This window comes from Anthonomus grandis, chromosome 1, assembly GCF_022605725.1.
Source record: "Anthonomus grandis grandis chromosome 1, icAntGran1.3, whole genome shotgun sequence".
Taxonomy (NCBI): Eukaryota; Metazoa; Arthropoda; class Insecta; order Coleoptera; family Curculionidae; genus Anthonomus; species Anthonomus grandis.
The window spans coordinates 43920072-43937745 of record NC_065546.1 but is presented as its reverse complement, the minus strand read 5'-3'; the positions used below and the strand labels follow the sequence as shown (position 1 = coordinate 43937745).

The 17674-nt window shown below is 31.3% G+C and overlaps 1 protein-coding gene and 1 long non-coding RNA gene across 2 annotated transcripts in view; one reads left to right on the top strand and one right to left on the bottom strand.

Moving 5' to 3' along the window:
• Positions 1 to 12567, bottom strand: part of LOC126736148 (uncharacterized) — a 53320-nt gene extending 40753 nt beyond the window's left edge. The window contains exon 1 of the long non-coding RNA XR_007660615.1: positions 12404 to 12567. This is a non-coding gene — a long non-coding RNA (uncharacterized LOC126736148). The remainder of the gene's footprint in view (positions 1 to 12403) is intronic.
• Positions 1 to 17674, top strand: part of LOC126736142 (serum response factor homolog) — a 302580-nt gene that overhangs the window by 202818 nt on the left and 82088 nt on the right. The gene's annotated exons all lie outside the window — the stretch shown is intronic.

The following is a 17674-nucleotide window of genomic DNA, read 5'->3' as shown; positions in this document are numbered from 1 at the left end:
AGCAGGTCGTAAATATCGCAGATTTCACGGGTACGACGCCTTGATTCGTGGATTTTTTAAAATACAGGGTGTTCTACGGGCCGCCGTGTATTTATCTTAATGATATGGCAAGAGCTTAAATCTCGGATATGTCTCATTTGCGTGTATATACGCTTCACGGATCATATATTATATGTATGATAAATAATTATTGTATACGGATTTTTTAAAGAAGTGAAAATAAGCTTGGTAGCCAAGTAGAGCAAACTTTATTTAAAGATTTTATCTTCACTAGATAAAAAGTTCTTAGCCAAAAACGAGCCTGATCAATCAAGGATCTGCTGGCGTGAAGCAAAATTCAACTGGCAACAATAAAAATAATTTTTGCTGAATTTGGTTAATCATTACACACTCTTCAAGGTATAGAAACTTAGTAATCAGAATCAACTTGTTAAAGCAGAACTTATTAATTAAATAAAATTTAATTTGAAAAATCTATTATAAATAACGAGTTCGATTTGCCAAAGATGTGCTGACTTGAAGCAAAATTCGAATAGGCATAACTCATAAATTATTAATCCAATCGAAATTATTTTTATGGAATCTGGTTAATCATGACCGCAAATTATCTACCAAAGAACATATAAGCGACTCCTACTAAATTACTGATTTACGTGAAAACTAATGTATTATTAATTGTAAAGGGTTTGTAAGCATGTTAGTTAGAATCTTCCTGCAGCAAATCATCATTATGCAAATAAACTTTATTTAAAGATTTTATCTTCAATAGATGAGAAGTTATTAAGCAAAAACTGCCAGCCTGATCAACCAAGGATCTGCTGACGTGAAGCAAAATCCAACTGGCAACAATAAAAATAGTTTTTGCGGAATCTGGTTATTCATTACATAGTCTTCAATTTTGTTTTTGTGGATTATGACCATAGATAAACTACCACATAAGATATAAGCTATTCTTGTTACACGACTATTTCACGTGGAACAGCTAATGTATTTTTAATTGTATTGTGTATAGAAGCTTAGTCTAATTAACTTGTTAAAGCAGATCTTTATTAATTAAATAAAGTTTATTTGAAAATTTATCCTTAGTAGATCAAAAGTTAATAGCCAAAACAACGAGCTTGATTTACCAAAGATGTGCTGACTTGAAGCAAAATTCAAATAGGCCTAACTCATTAACTATTAATCCAATAGAAATTATTTTTATGAAATCTGGTTAATTATCATATAATCATGACTGCAAATCATCTGTTGCTGTAAAAAAAAAACAATTTTAATGAAATTTACTTAATAATTACATGATCTTCAAGTTCTATTTTAACGGTTATAGTCGTAGATTAACTACCACAGAAGATCTAAGCGGTTCTTGTTAAATGTTTTATATGGACCATTTTTCTTAAAAGCTGTTTCTTGAAAGCTGTTGTAAGAATTGAATTTAGGAGCTTAGTAGTCTAAATTAACTTATTAAAGCAGATCATCATTAATCAAAATAAGGTTTATCTAAAGGTCATATCTTCAATGGATTAAAAGTTCTCAGCGAAAAACTGCGACCTTGATCTGTCTTGACCTGCAACTGTCTGCTGACGCAAAGCAAACTTAAAATGACCACAACTCATTAATTATTAATTGAATAAAAATAATTCTAATGGAATCTGGTTAACCATCTTTTAGTTTTCAAGTTCCTTCCTGATGTTCATGACTGTGGATCAATTACCAAACAAGATATAACCGATTTTTGTTAAATAATGTTTTATCTGACATTTTTGATAAATGCTGTCGTATTTTTAATTGAATTGAGTTGGCATCAACCGCAAATGAGCTTCTTACTGCAGACCATCATTATTCAGATAAATTTGAAGGTTCTGTGTTTAGTAAAATAAACTGCAAGCTTGATATATGAAGGGTCTGCTCACATGAAGCAAGTTTCAAATGGCTATATCTCATAAACGATTGATGCAATAAGGATCTTTTTGATGAAACCTGGTTACTGATCACTTGATCTTCAAATTTGATTTTAGGGGTCAAGATTGTAGATCAACTAATAAAGAAGATATAAGCGATTTTTCTTATAGGACTCTTTCGCGGATCACATTTTTCTTAAAAGCTGATATATCTTTAATTGTATTGAATTTACCAGCTTAGTAGCCAGGACGAACTTCTTACAGTAGATCGTGATTATTTAAATAAAATTTATTTGAAGGTTGTGTCTTTAGTAGATCAGAAGTTTTAAGCCAAAAATTACGAGCTTGATCCAGAACGGGTCTGGACAGATTTGCTGACATGCAGCAAATTTCAAATGACAATATCTCATAAACTATTACTGCAATATAAACCATTTTAATGGAATCTGGTTACTCATTATTTGATCTTCAAGTTTGATTCTAGGGGTACAGTTCAATTATCAAAGAAGATATAAGCGATTCATTTTATATGACTGCTATATAGGTAAAATTTTTGATATAAGCTGATATATCTTTATTTGTAGTAAATTGATCTAGTAAGGGTCTCCTGATGTGAAGCAAAAAAAAATTATTTATAATAAAAAACAGGAGCTATACAGGGTGGTCCAGATATTAACCGAGAACTTTTAACCACGTATTAAACGTGGTTAACTGAACTATGTATCAAGAAATGTTTGCTCTCCGAGATACAGGGTGTTAAAATTGTTAAAAAAACAATAGGTATTTATGCAACAAGTGTGTAAAATGATCCTTTTTTTATGAATGGGAAATTTGTCTCATTTTCCTTGAGTTACCCCTAATTAGTTTATTTTCAATAAATGTCTATAAAATTTCAACAAATGTCAAATGTTTATAAAAAATTAGAGCAGCTATTTGCCTGAGGATTTAAATAATGCAAAAGACTAAAATTCTTTTTTTTCAAACTCTATGGAATTTAAAAAATTAACATCTAGTGAAAAAATCAGTTTGTAGCTTACTAATAAAAAAATATATAAATCAGAAAAAACTTAACATAATATTAATAAGTGAAGAGAAAGCTATACATATTATAAAAAATATTGGAACTAATGCAATTGATGAAATTTATATTAAAGATTTTAGGATATGCCTTTCTTACTGCCTGAAACCTTTGGTAAATAATATTAATTGTTGTATTTTGCAAAATAGTTTTCTTTTTAATACTCAGCTTTAAAAACAAATATAAAAAAATGGGTACAATAAACCAGAAACTAACAAGAGAAAATTGAAAGTATTTAATAAAAACAACAATTATTACATAAAAAAAGGTTCATTAGGGCAACAGAATCACAACAAATCGTAATAGTCAAAAGTAATATTTCTTGACATAATGATGTCTCTGACACAATATGCTAAAAGATTTTTGAAATTGCTCAGGTCTTTAAAGGAATGAGGAATATGACTTTATATATGAGCCAACAGACATTTGAAATATTTCAAAAAGTTTGTCCTGTTTTATTTCATATGTTATGTATAAAATGAACTCCTTGGTAAGTTCTCAACTATCACATTAAGAAACCTATTATGATCAATTGCTTTTAAATTAGGTCTAGAAAAGTAAATATTTTATCATTCAAATTCAAATCCATCTATTCATATAAACTTACCAATAGCCTAACATACATCAAGGATAAAAGAGGTTCAATTGAAAAAACTTTAGATAGTTTTAGTTACATACAAATTTGAAAAAATCAGATTAAAATTGGAATTTCAGATATTCTTCATTACTATAAAATAGGTTTTTTATTAAAATGTCCCTAATTTTACTTTTAAATTGAGTTGTGGGAAGATAGGAAATGCAATATTTGTCACAGCCATAATAAATAAAAACAACAAAAATATAGGGTTAATAGAGCTTAATAACTTTATATCTCAGTTAGGTGACCTATTTATAAAATGTATTACAAAGTTTTTTGATATTGAATTTTTTTAGGAGACATAAACATTAATATAACCCAAACAAATAAAAGTGAAATGGTACAGTATTGAAATGTGTCAAATGGATTTGGGTATATCTGTGCCATGAATAAACCTACTAGAACACAAAATGGCCAACAACCTTCGGCTGTTTCCTGCTGTACAGTTGAAATATATTTTAATTTTTTTAAGTAAATGGAAGAAAGATGTTATTAGTGCATTCTTCTCAAGATTTTAAAGATATTTAGCATATCAGCATTTTACCAGTGGTTATAAGAATTTTAGAACGTTATATTTACAATGAAATTTCGGAGTTTTGCTATAAATTAAAAATAATCCCAGACTGCCAATCAGATTTCCGAAAATAATTTAACACTACCACAAGTCTTTTGAGCATGAATAATGACATCGGAGCTAAAATTACGTTAAAGAAATAACGTGCTTAACCTTGCTGGACTTAGTAAAGCCTTTGATACCATAGATCTAAATTACTACTAGCTAAATTACAGTATTCTAGATTTTCAAAAAATACTATTACGTTTCTAAAATCTTATCTTAAAGGTCGCTATCACTGTACTCGAGTAAGAAAAGATTCAGATGTAGAACACTCAAATTTCTTACCATTAACTAACAACAGTCAGAAAGAAAAAAACTTACGTTTTTCGATAAATTTGATACGCGTATTTTATCATGTATTTGAAGCATGTATGCGAATGTTTTACCGGAAAAAGTTTTAAAAAAATTATGCAAATAAAGTTATAAAATTAACACTTGATCAAGATAATTGAGCCGCTCAGAGGAAAAGTGGTATATGTCAGTATTTTTTAATTTTTGAGTTATACTATTAATTATGTTTCTACTGGTCTAATATATTCAGTCGAAAACTGGTATAAGTCAAAATTTTAACTTAGCTAAGATAAGAGCTTCCTAACGTTATTCCTCTCAACATAATGGATTCGTTCGCTGGAATAGTGGTATAAGTCAAGGCACCACGCTGTTCCGATGTCGCCCCAGGTCCTATTAAACTCGCTTTTTCTTGTTTAGTCAGGTTTTTTTAGTGTTATGGTACGTAGTGTATAGATCAGTTACTGTAGCTAAGAAAAAAGATATGATAGAACTTCTTCAGTGGATACCCCCGATTCAGCATCAGTTTCTTTCTGGACTTACTGACAAAAGAAGATGCTATTGACAGTGGTCCATTATCCGATTCTGATGAAGATTAATTTGTTTAATAACTTGTTCTTACTCTTCTTACTGTAAGTTTAGTATGTAAGATAAGTAGTAGTACTGTTTTTCTTTTCAACCTCTATATTTTTTGAACACTTTTATCAGTAATAGATATCATAGTAAACATACTACAGCTATTATTTTTCTTTGGTTTTTCAGTTTTGTGAAATTTGGTTAACTTTTACGAGGAAAAGTGATATAACTCTAAAGTTAACCACTTTTCCGCTATGTTTTTGAAAAAACTTACTGGAAGAATGACATTGGGCGGCAAAAATGTAATTAATGGGCGCAACCAGTAAAAATGTTTACCATATGAAATTTTAGTACAGGGTTATTATAAATATGTACAAAAAAGTAAAGAATATGTTACTGTGATTTTTTAATTCATTCAGATGCAAAATATCAATTTTCTAAATTTCTACTTTAAGGGAGTTAGACCACTTTTCCGCTGAACGGCTTAATTAGGTTTAGGAGTTATGGCTATCCACAATAATGGTTTTTATTTTTTATGCAAAAACCGTGCGTCAGGCGAAAAATTACTAAGAAACCAGATATGCTCTTAAAGAAATAAAGAATTCAAAGATATTTTTTATCCAAGAAAAACTAGTGGCGTACCTTTTCTTTTAAAGAAATATTTTTTTCCTCATTTCGTAAAGCATTAAAATCGAACCTACTGGAGAGAGCCTTGTATGCGGTAAACAACTTTTTTTATTCATTTTTAAATTTAATTTACCACACACTTTTTAATTAAAACAAAATACTAAAATAAAAAACTTCTCTTTTTTTCTTTTTTTAAATATTTTTAATATTGTATGTACGCCCTTGTTGCTATTTATACTTGATTTGTTTACCATTTGACTTTGTATTTATTCACTAATTTATTTATTTATTTTTTGTTTGTATTTTGACCTCATACATAACCCTACATAATTTTGTTAAATTGTACAAACTTTTGTATGTATGTTTTCTTTCTATGTGTATTTTTGTATGTTCTGTATTTTCTTATTTTTACTTAGGAATTTTTTGAAATAAAGCATTATATATATTTCAAAGCACGCATGAACGCCAATAGCGAATATAAAATTTTAAATTCTGTCTAGGAAAAGCGCTATAGATGCTTAGAAACTGTGTACCAATTTTAAAATATCTACAGGTGTATCAAATTATTGAAAAAAGAAAGTGTTTTTTTTTTCACCACCCTGTAGTGTACTTGTACTACTTCCAAGGGCGTCGCCAGCCAGTAAGCATGAAAGAACTAAAGACAAAAAACAAAAATTTTAATTAAAAAAAAAATAAAAACCGAACAAAATATTTACATGAAAATCAATTGAAACATAATCTTCTAGAGTTCTTTGCGAATTCGTTAGTCACTTTGTTAACAAAATCATCCAAGTTTCTAAAAATGTGTTGCCTGTGTACACTCATCATAGCGAGGCCATTGAGTCGAGTTTCAGACATAGTGCTCCTCAACCAGGTTTTGATTCTCCTAAGGCTACTAAATGACCTTTTAACTGTACAAGTCGTACAAGTTTCCTTGAGGATGTCCACAACACTCATTTTGACCGATTCTGGTTTTTCCTCTCATATTTTTTTCCAAAGCTCTATCTCATTTCGGATATTTCTAACACCGTAAAAATGTTTAAATTTCTCGCAAGCCTCTTCAAGTTCTTCCAAAGAAATGTTTTTTATTTGCGCAGGATGTAGTTTTGACAAAGTAAATGATGGTCTATTTTCTTCAGAAAACCTTATTTCTAGGGAATTTATAATTGAGTCCAAATAAGGAATTGTTATGGACCTGCGCCAAAATTCTAAGGGGCTTTTTGATGGGTGGTTGCTACGGTGTTGTTGTCTTTCAGCAGTACGCGGTATTGATTTCATGTATTAATTTTCTTCTTAGAACCGATTCACGAAAAAATGTAATTATATCTTTGATGGACCCAACTGTATTTCGGATCTCCGGCAGAGCATTCAGATCATTGATTACCAGGTTGAGTTTATGTGACGAGCAATGAAAAAATAGTGCTTTTTTTGTATTTTTTACGCAAAATAGCATAAACGCCACCTTCTTTTCCAGACATCGTGGAACAACCATTGAATCCCAAACCAACGCATTTATCTGGATCGAGATCCTCTTTCGTCAGGAATTCGTTTATTGCCGTGGCAATCGATTTAGCGTCCAAGGCTGTAAGCTCAGCAAATCCGAGGAATACTTCTTCAATGTTGCTGGTTTCCTCATCAAAATATCTAATGCCAACTGAGAGCTGTTCCTTTCCAGAGATATCCGCTGTTTCGTCTGCTAAAATGCTATATGCTTGCGATATCTTCACATTTTTGAGGCAATCGGCCTTAATAACATCTCCACAAATACTGATAATCTCATTCTGGATGTCACCCAATCGATAACTTGCATTTTTCTTTCCACGTTCAAGATGGTTTTTTAAAATAGTGTCTCCTGCGTCAATTCGCATCTTATACAGCCCTTCCAGAATTCCATCACCATAGCTTGCCCCCCTTAATGCTAGGTCGTGGGATCCGCAAAACGCAATGCAGGAAATAATCGATCTTATAATTTTCCTGTTTTTTTCAAGACTTTCCTGAGAGTATTTATTAATTTGCACATCTACTGGCACATTATCAAGAAAAAATTTAGCTGCTTCCAATGCCGTCTTATGAAAGTGAGTATCTGCGTGTTTTCTACAGTATTCATGAACATCTTTGAACTTACAAAACGGCCTCATAATGAACGAACCTAAAACACCTCTAACGGAGCTCAGATTGGGTGGAAATAGTGTACAGAATTTACAGAAGGCTCCTTTTTGTTGGCGGGAGTATGCTAACCATGGTGAGTACATTTCCAACCAGGAATGATTGAATTTTCTTTTCAGATACTCTTTCTAGGGCGTCTTTGGCAAAGTCGTACGTTTTCCGTAGTATCCGTAGGTTCTTGGCTCAAAGTGAGCGTAATCGTTTCAATTCGCTTTTCACTTGCGAGCGCTTCGAGCCCCCGAAATGTAAATATGTATAGGTATAGTAAAGCCTTATCTTAGATTGAAGTTACCTAATAGCCTAATTATTAAGTGAAATTAGAAATTAATAAGTGATAAGTTACGAAATATACGTTTTCAAAAGTAAAGTTTCAATTAGCCGGATGACTGGTTTAGCGTTAACCTCAAGTATAAAACCTAATATAAATCCTTACCCTGTATAAAATTATCAAAACTGGAGTACCCACAATTTTAAGACATTTAAGTTTCATATAATACTTGAAACCCAAAAATCATTTGAGTAATATAAATATTCTCATGAGGAATGACTTGCCTAATCCTATAAAAAAATGTTCACCTAAAAGTCTTTTTATTAAATATAAAGAACCATGTTTTAAGTGCACAACTTGCTGCAGTAATATGATTTTTGGAGGGTTCACCTGTTATAGATCTGCTTGATTCCTGCTTTAAACTTATATAAGACCAAATTTTTAATATATAAATTATAATAATTTTAGTTTTGCCTCTCCTATGGTTCTAGCTTGCCCTTGCGCTGATTCCTACACTTTATCTATTACCTAATAAGTTTTTTTAGGCCACAGTGCACACATACTGTTATTTGTAACATTTTATCTTTACACGGATTGTACTCGTAACTTAAAAAATCACAGTATACTCCGATTACCAGAAAAGTATATTTATTCAAGATAAATAGTAGTTAATTATTGTTCGATTTTTAAAAGTATACTATTTGTATAATTTATTGTATGTCTAAATAGTAATAAAACTGATTTGATTTAATTTTCTAAATCTTTTGAGTGAAAATTTTTGAGCTTTTTTGACAAAGTTCTAGGATCTGAAGAAATAATATTTGGAATTTTTTTATTCTATTACATCCTGAATAATACCCTTAGTGCACCTTGACTTATATTATAGTTTATTGATGACCTAACTAGTTAGAAACCTAAGTATTTAGAACTTTCCCAAGCAATACATCATATATTGTTATAGTTAAATATACAGTGTGGTGACTTTAACTGAAATAAATTCAGTTAAAACTAATCAAATTTTATCTCGCAAAAATTCCTGAGACCCGTCGATTTTTGTTTTTTTTTTCACATTTCAAGACAGTTTTTGTATTTTTTCACCTACAGGAGGGGTCCAAATTAACCCAAACTTTTTTTTTCAAATGGAAAGCCCCTTTCTTTAAACTGTCATTGAAAAGAGCCCTTTTTCCTGATTAAATTGCCCTATTTACTTTTGTGATTATCTAAAGGAGAAATACGAAAAAAAAATTAAAAGTCTTGAAATATTTTGTGTTGGTAAATTTTAGGCGTGTTTGTTTATTTTATTGGTATCGAGACATTTCCTGACATTGTTGTAGTGTCACTATTAAAGTGAATTTCAACCAGTTGTTAAATAAGTTAACTTATATTGAAAAAATGCCTTATTTATCCGAATCCCACAAGAGTGAAATCTTAATGATGATTGGTTATGGGGACAGAAGTCGTACTCAGCTAGAGGTTTTCCACTTATTCAGGCAGAAATATCCAGATTTGCCACATATTAACCAAGGTACGGTTAGTAAAATCGAAAGCAGATTTCGAGAAGTTGAGCACGTGAGGGATATTTCAAGACAAAGGTCTTCTAAAATCGATGAAAACACCCAATTAAATGTATTGTTAGCGATGGAAGAAAATCCGGTAACTGCAGCCAGAAGAGTAGCTCGCGATAAACTCTATTCATCATAAATCTGTGCTAAAAATTTTAAAAAGTGCAAACAAACGACCTTATAAAATGCAACCCGTTCAAGAATTATTGGAAGACGATCCAGATCGCAGAGTTCAGTTCGGTGAATTAATGATGAACGCCATTGACGAAAATCGCATATCTTCGGAGTGGAACCTTTTTTCTGATGAGGCTACATTGTCCATGTTAATAAGCAGAACTGTCGCTACTGGTCTGACGAGAACCCACCCTGGGTAAGGGAAACTAATACACAATATCCTCAGAAAACTAATGTTTGGGCTGGCATAATTGGCAGGCAAGTTATAGGGTCCATATTCTTCAATGATACGTTAACTGGGGAAAGATATCTAGAATTTCTTGAACATGAACTAGTTCCAGTCTTACGTGCCTTATATCTGAGTCAGTTCGATCCAGATTTGTATGATAAAAGAATCTGGATGCAACAAGATGGTGCTCCCCACATTATGCCCGTAATGTACGCCAGTATTTAGATGACAATTTTCCAAACAGATGGATTAATAGAAGGGGTGCAATCGAGTGGCCGGCACGTTCTCCCGATCTCACCCCACTTGATTTTTTTCTGTGGGGACATTTGAAAAGTTAAATTTATATGAGCAAACCAGGAAACCTAGACGAACTCAAAGAACGTATTAGGCAAGAAATCCGACAAATATCTCCAGAAGTGTAAGAAAATGTCAGAAACGAATTTTATTATCGTCTTGGGCTTTACCAACAAGTAAATTGTGCTCATTTTGAGCATATTATACATTAAACGCAACTTTTAATAATTTAATGGTTTTTTTTTTCGTATTTCTCCTTTAGATAATCATATAAGTAAATAGGGCAATTTAATCAAGAAAAAAGGCTCTTTTCAATGAGAGTTTAAAAAAAGTGACTTTCCATTTGAAAAAAAAAATTGGGGTTAATTTGGACCCCCCCTGTAGGTGAAAAAATACAAAAACTATCTTGAAATGTGAAAAATAATAAACAAAAATCGACGGGTTTCAGGAATTTTGCGAGATAAATTTTGATTAGTTTTAACTAAATTTATTCCAGTTAAAGTCACCACACTGTATATTTATTTAACGATTTTTTAGTAAATTTTTTGTTTTGGTATATTGAGCAATCGTATATGGTCAAGGTATATGTATTTATTAAACTGTATATGATATGCTATTCTGTGTACAAAAGGAAGAAAATTTTAGCATTTAAAAAAAAAATTCTGAAAAATCACTGTTTTTCGTCCATTATTATCTAATATGTTATTATCCCATCTAATAACGCTGTTTTTATACTATATATTTACATATAAAATTTTATCAAACTTAAATATTGAATATATGTTTTCTGCAAATACATTGTTTTTCATTAATACAACCCTTACCCCCAACTCACCCCAAACATTTTTCCCGAAAGAAATTATTTTGAAAAATCACAGTTTTTCGTCCATAATATCTAATAGCACTGTTTTTGTATTAAATAGTTATTAATATACAAATATATATAATTATGCCAAATTTAAATAAATGAAGTGTGTTATTAGATTAGATATTAACGATGAAACCAGCTGTTATTCATGCATATTATTTTGAAAAACAATGATTTTTGAAAACAATTTCTTACTGGTAACTTGTGTGGGGTGGGTGGGGGGTAAAGGGTAGGATTAATGAAAAACGTTTTTTTTTGCAGAAAATAATTGCCTGAGAAAAAAATGATTTTTAAGAAAATTATAGGTGATAAAAAATCTATAGTTTTTGTATCGATTTTTTCACATAACCTCAACTTTTCTCACATAACCTTAAGGTTTTCGAGTACAAATGAAACGTTTTAATTTTATTAAAACAAAAAGTTGAAATAGACAGTTAGAGATAGGTGAATTTAGTTCATTCTCATTAGAATTTAATTTTGTTTCTGAGTTTTAAAATATTTTAACAATCTTAAATATTATTTAATGAAAATTTTCAGAAAAAGTCAAGACTATTTTTTATCAACTAACCCAAGAATAGTACATATCTATAGAATATCTCGTATTTGCATTAATCTTTAAAAGTAATACATCATAAGTACATTAATATTTAAAATATCACATTAAAATTAAAATTAATTTATATTCAATAGTCACAGTGATTTTAGCAATAATTTTTCTTAAATATTTGTGCAATGTCTTACAAAATATAGCTTTCTATATTTTTTTGTAATTTCTCATAAATTGTCTTCTTTTAGCCATTGATATTTGCAGAGTGTAATAAAAATTTTATTAACATAATCCTTTTAATAATAACTTCCTTGAGAGTATATCTTTAAAATATTTATAAAGCAAGTAAATAACATATTTTGCTTAACACCATATCGTTTTATAAGATTGTTTGCATTATTGATTCATTGCATTGTAAAAATATTTTATTAAGCTATCGTATCTATCAAACTTTTTTATCAAAATTTTAATTCTATAATAGCAATATTTTATTATTCAATACGCCCTTAATATAAAATAATTTTGTTTAGTAGTAGACTTTGTGGGCCTGCTCAAAAATCAAAATTAATACTCACGATTTTACGTTCGTCCGCAGGTCTCCCCTCAGGTTCTCACCGAAAGAACCCAGAACCGGCTGAAAACACACCAGCACCAAGTGGACACTAGCGACTGCCGCTCCGACGGTGCTTCGCGGAGCGACAACGGTGTCGCGTCGATCGCGTCTCCCGGTGGTACTTTTTGGTACCCGCCTCTTACTACCTTAGATGGTACTGCTGCGACCGTATATGGGCAGCCTATTGTTCCGGGGGAGAGGGGGGCAGGCTACCGGGTTTCGGCGGCGGTACCCCCTTTGTACCTCGCAGAAAGAAATTCACGTGGCGGCACGCGCTTCTGCTTATTTTTATTATCTTATCGACCGCCGAGAGGGATCAAAACAAAACAAAAATGGAAAAAAATGGTTGTAGTTGTCGCGGTGGTACCGACGACGACGGGTTAACGGGGTTTAAAGGCCTTGTGGCTTTTTGGACAAAAATTTGAAAATTTTTAATCGTGTTGGAAGGAAACGTTATAGAAAGACCGATAAGAAAAATTGTGGAGAAGAGTACATAGTAAAAGTACTAGTAAAAAGTTAGTACCAGCAAAGCATTTCACAAATTCTGATTGAAACTGTAAGAATAATTGCTTAAATAAAACCGAGCGAAGAAAAGCGTTTGGATATGTAAGATGTTAAAAATAAAAATTGAAACTTACTAAAAATCTAAATACGTCAGGTTCTTTAAAGTGTATAAAACGACATGTGTATTTTTTTTAAATATTTTAATTAATGTAACACACTTAACATAAACAAATTAAAACTAGTAGATAAATAAAAAGATCATTACTTTGTCGCTTAGACCGTCATTCCAGGTGAATTACATTTTTTTAAATTTACATCTGCAATAATAGTACGGGAGCCCGTGTACAAACATGTACACATGTGGTACAAGTTGGAAGTAACTTAAACTTGTTGACGACATACCATTGGATGATGAATCGACCGTCAACTCGCCAGGTTGCGTTGCGTAGGATTGCTAAGGTATTACAAAACCGTAAAAAAAAAAATGAGAACCATTTGATACAGGTTGAAACTCATATGAGCGTAAGTTTATGTTATAAAATTAACATATAAAGTCGTCAGCTGGCCAAAAAGCGTTGCTTTATCCGTCAGCTGACGGAACATCAAAAATCACGAAAATTTAGAATCATTTGATACAAATTGAAACTTTTGTGGATATTAGTATTCATACTATTATTCACAAAAAACATCGTCAGCTGCGTGTATGTTGTTATACAAGCAGCTGACGATGTTTTTCAGGTATATTAATATAAATATTAACACCCACAAAAGTCTCACGCTGTATCAAATGGTTCTTATCCTGTAATGTGAAAAAAACATTTTGAATATCAGTATTGCATTTCCGAAAAAAAAAGTTGCCATTGCCGGCAAGTTAGCGGAAGTTCGCATAAAGCGAGATTTATTTGGTCAATTACTTAGATTAGGTTTGGAAAAGAAATTAGATACTGAAAAAATTATGTCGTACCCATTGACACCGATTTCATTAGCTTCCTGTTATGTAGGAGGTGTTTTATGCAAAACCGAAAAATCAGCGATGTTGAAAATTTTTAACAAGGAAACTGAACATACCGAACCAGAAAATTACGACGTCATAATTTACGATGCGTTTTTTATTTTAAATAGCATGAAAGATGTGCCGAATAATCTTGGCAATATTGCTAAAAAATTATTGCAAATAATAACTGCAACTACAGCATCAACTATTATCATTGTGTTTGACAAATACAACAGTCCGTCGATAAAAGAATGCAATGTAATGCAAAAAAACCCAATTTTATTTTTACACATGTACATTTAATAAAATTCTATAAAAAAATATGCTTAAAAATTTTAATCGCATGCTATTCATTAATGCAATTAACTGCTTATTGGAATACGTGCAATTTTTCTTCGTTTATTGACTCATTAATTTTTTTTCAATTAATTTAGTTATTACAAAAATTATGCAATACTGATTTCTTTACAACATTAAGTGTCTTATAATATGTCACTACAAAGTAGAGTTGTTACAGTGGAACTGGACCTGTTCTTTTGGAATAAGTTTCAGCGGGCTATTCCGCGTACCTATTACAAGAAATCAGAAATACTTGTTCCGAGCGCGCCAGTCCATGTATAATAATGATGGCGATTTGGTTCCGAATAATATTAATCACTTTCAATACTCGGATTGTCGAATTAGTTTTGACTTGGCGATTCTGCGGACAGTGTATCGTAGAAATAGTCAGAATAGCAAAGTTATCAAAGAGATCAGATTTCACCAAAAATGTTAAGGTATTGTAGCCCCTTTATTGATAGGTACATATGCCACATAATAAATTGTTGTATAGAAGCTCACTATTTCCCCGATCAATGGAAAATTTCGATTGGTAAACCCTTATCAAAAGTTGCTAGCCCAGAAAATTATAACGACTTGCGCGTTATAAGTATACTTCCAGTACTTTCAAAAATATTTGAAAAGGTACTTTACCATCAGATGGTTTGTTATTTTATTAATAATGACATTATTCCGGCTATGCAATGTGGCTTTAGGGAGAACTTTGGTACCTCTGTAGCTCTACTAAACGTACTGGATGATATAATGGACGCTATTAATACGCCACAGATTGCTGTTTTGGTGCTTTTAGATTTCTCTAAGGTGTTCGATACAATAAATCATGCCCTTTTACTAGCTAAGCTTAAATAGTATGGCTTTTCAATGGAGTCTATACAGTTAATTGAGTCTTATTTGAATAATAGACAATATTTACAAATAATTCTTATTCTAATCAGGCTCACATTTTGTCTGGAGTGTCTCAGGGTTCTGTCCTGGGACCTCTGCTTTTCCTTGTATAGCAGACATTCTTAAGTCCTTAAAAGTTTGTAAGGTGCAAGCGTTTGCTGATGATACGTAGATATATACAACTTTCAAACCTGATAATATAAACAATGACTTAAATATAATAAATCAATTATCTAAAAAACATAATTTAAAATTAAATTCCTCAAAGTCTCGTTTTATGGTTTTTGGAAATACAAATAAAATTACAAATATTAAAAGTGTAATAAATGTTCATGTGGAGGGCTCTAAGCTTTCGGTTGTTGAAACTGCCAAAAATTTAGGCATTGTGATGGACAGTAAGTTGAGATTCAGGGAGCATGTTAAAAAAATTGTTCAAAAATCGTTTTTAAAACTCTTATATAGTAATAGAGATATTCTTAATCTAAGTCTTAAACGCAGCCTATGTGAGGCCATGGTGCTCTCTAATTTTAACTACTGTGATTATGTTTATGGTTTTTGCTTAGATAATAATTGTAAAATGCGCATACAAAAAATTCAAAATGCCTGTATCAGATTGGTTTATGGCTTACGTAAGTATGATCATATTTCGCAATATTATAAAACAATTAACTGGCTTAAAATGGACAATCGTAGAATTCTTCATTTTTGCACTTTTTTGATAAAAATCATTAGCAGCCCAAAGGCACCTGCGACTACAAGGAATAGATTGTTGTTTAGAGCAAATGTACACGGGGTAAATGTTAAAGCTAGAAATAAGTTAACCATGCCGGTTCATGGGAGTGCTATGTTTCAGCGATCGTTTTCCTACAATGCTGTTCAGTTCTACAATAAAATACCTGCAGAATTTGTTGACCTTCGTGCAGATAAATTTAGGAGGAAATATAAAATTGTTCTTATGAATATTCAAAACAATTCTCTTACTATTTAATCTATATCAAATTTGCTGTTTTTATAGAAGAAGAAAACTTTTTTTGTGTTATATACTTTGTTTTTTTTTTTGTATCAAGTTTGTAATGAATTTGAATAATAAAATGTAAAATTTGGGTATTTTTAAAATTAAACTTACGTGAGTATTGACAATGCAATTCATTCAGCGAGCTCCACGATGTATACAGCAAGAGATTGAGAGTACCATGAAACAAAAATGTTTACGACTTACTGTACTGACCCATCTAATAAATATTAAGTTTACTCACCGGGGAACCTCGGTCTTTATGTTTACTAATGTTACTTTATGTTTGCTAATAATTTATATATATATGTCTTCTTTCTTCGACGACTAGCTAGTGTCCCCTAAAATAGTTAAGGCTACCCCAGACGCTCCACTGCCGCTAAGCAGTAAGCATCTCAACACTCGGAAACTAAGATAACATATACCGAGATTTTGAAATCCAAATGTGTCAATCGAGAAGACAAGTGAGGGCCCTCTATAACTCACAAGACCAACTCGAAGGAACTGCGCGCTCAGAGGGCATCCCTGTCGATTGCTACACAATCGACCACTACCTGGTAATACCTCGCTAAACAGCGACAAACTCTGGTATACCATAAAACTCTAGCCATGGACTTATACAACAACAATATAAAATATTACTCACATGTCGACATGATTATCCTGTGCACAAAACAACCACAACCATTCTAATATCCACCTAGTGGACAAACACCACCACACCTGGTCAACTATGACCACTCTATATACATGGCTCTCTACAAGCCGAAGTGCTAGCACTCACTGCCTCTTTTACTTTTTTGGGTCTCTCTCAATCTCTGCTTATTTTATTATTTATGTTTAGGGTATAGATTTTCAAGGATGTAAGATAATTCTCGGGCGATTGAGACACTTTTAAACGAATACAGGGTGTTTATAAAATATACGTTTATTAAATATAATTAATTACTTTAGGATATTTTACAAAAAGACATTTATTATTATTATTATTATTATTATTATTATTATTATTATTATTATTATTATTATTATTATTATTATTATTATTATTATTCCGAGTTTTTTAATCAATTAGTACAGTTACAGTATTTATTTTTAGATAATAGGTACAAAATATGTATTATATAAAAAAGTAACAAAAACAAAAATTTAAAAATAAATTTTTGACATTTTCTACTTACAAAATTTGGCGTTCAAATTTGAAGTTCAAAAATAATTAATTTTCTGGATGTTTTGCCTTAATACGACGGCGACGGCGACGGACCGACGTCGCAATAGCACATAATTTTTGTTTAGCAACTAAACTTAAATTGGGGTATATATACCCATGTTCCCTCCACCATTCCAATAGGTTCTTTTGTCGATCCAGAATACCGTCCTCCATATACCTGCACTTCTAAGATTGCCCTAGAGGTAGAAGTACTGGGTATTTGAATATTTTTTTTAGAATTAATTTTGTCAAATATATTCCATACTGAAAAAGTTGTTTTTATTATTAA